This window comes from Ananas comosus, linkage group 9 (assembly GCF_001540865.1).
Source record: "Ananas comosus cultivar F153 linkage group 9, ASM154086v1, whole genome shotgun sequence".
Taxonomy (NCBI): domain Eukaryota; kingdom Viridiplantae; phylum Streptophyta; class Magnoliopsida; order Poales; family Bromeliaceae; genus Ananas; species Ananas comosus.
This window is the reverse complement of record NC_033629.1, coordinates 6089062-6090643: the sequence shown is the minus strand read 5'-3', so window position 1 is coordinate 6090643 and position 1582 is coordinate 6089062.

Below are 1582 nucleotides of genomic sequence, written 5' to 3'. Positions count from 1 at the left end.
ATCTGGAACACCCAAAGAGGAGAGTTTAGACCTTACAATCCCCATTATAGGATTGATAAAAATTTAAATAGATTTTAGTAAAATAAAATAAAAATTGATGTGCGAAGTAAAATGTTAATGGTCTTTCGATGGACTTGGTATAAAATGTAAACCCATTTTGAGATGTATTGATAGCATTGTTCATTAGGGTTTAAGATAATTTACGTGTAACTCCTAAAATTTATTAAATTATACAAAAAAGCCTAAATAAAAAATATGTTGGATATTACATACAACTCGCCCATTCAACTATTTAGATTTGGAAGATGAAATATTTTTAAGAAAAAAATAACAAACAGTTTTTTTTTTTCTTTGTCTATAAAAGAATACAAGGGAGGGAGAGGAATCTCCTCTTCTCCATGTCTTTTTCACTTTCTATTTTGGCTATTGCTTCTTCCCATTTCCATTTTGGCTATTGTTTCTTGAAATGAATGATCAGAGTAGTTAGTCAAGACTCAAGAGAAAGGGGTGGAGGGGGGACAGAGGAGTATGCATCGATTGTATAGCTCTATTCGGTCGGCCCCGAGTAGAAGCTAGCGATTAGAGTAGGACTAAGACTATTAGGGTTTTTGGTTGTACTTAGATTAGGAGTTGAGTGGAGCCCGAACGATGCAATGATCGAAAGAAGAATGCCATGAAGGGGCAGGATTTTAAAGGATGAAGTATAGTAGGACCCACGAAGTGGCCAATTTGGGCAAATTGATAAGTGAAGGGAATAGACTATGAGACGTGATGCGCTCAATGGTAGGATTCGCGCTGACTCCGAGAAGGATTCATGCCTGATTTCGAAATCCATGGTTAACCGATTAGGTCGTAATAAGTGTCTCTCCGCAGGAATTAATTAAAAGCAATATATTTTAACTATTTATCAAATTTTGGAATCAAAATGTTAGAAAATTCTACATAAAATAGTGTGATTTTATTTTCTCATGAGATCTTTTCCAACAAAAATTAAAAAAAATCAAAAAAATTATGAAGGGAGTGGGAGGAGACCTTGAGCGAATGAAGCTTGGTCGCATGTGCAAATGAGTAAGCGATCGAAGTTGGCTACATACGCAATTATAGATGATGCGGCGTGCAACAGGGGAGGAGTGCACGTAATTGTGGGGCTAGTCCACGGCCTCGTAGATCAAGATGCAAATGGACCTTGCCATGCGGGATATTTGTAAAAAAAGTTTTCAGCGTATAAAAAAATTTAGCAGGTATAATGTCTTGTGAAAAAAGATAAACTCAAAATGCAAAAACAATTGTGGTGAATTATCATAAATTTCCAAAAATTAGCTGATGAAATTTCAACATTATTACTTTTGTGGCCAAATATTGTAAATGGCCACAAAACGATATATAAAATTTCTGACAGTAGGTAACAATCTATAGTTTGAAATTTATGTGAAGACAAGTAGTGGGAAAAAATTAAAATTCCCCACAAAAAATTAAATATATTGTGGAGTACTCAAAGGCCAATTTGCATAAAAAAATTATTAGTTTTGAGCTTTTGCAAAAGTAGACCGCCTTTTTGGATTTTGCAGATTCGGGACGGATT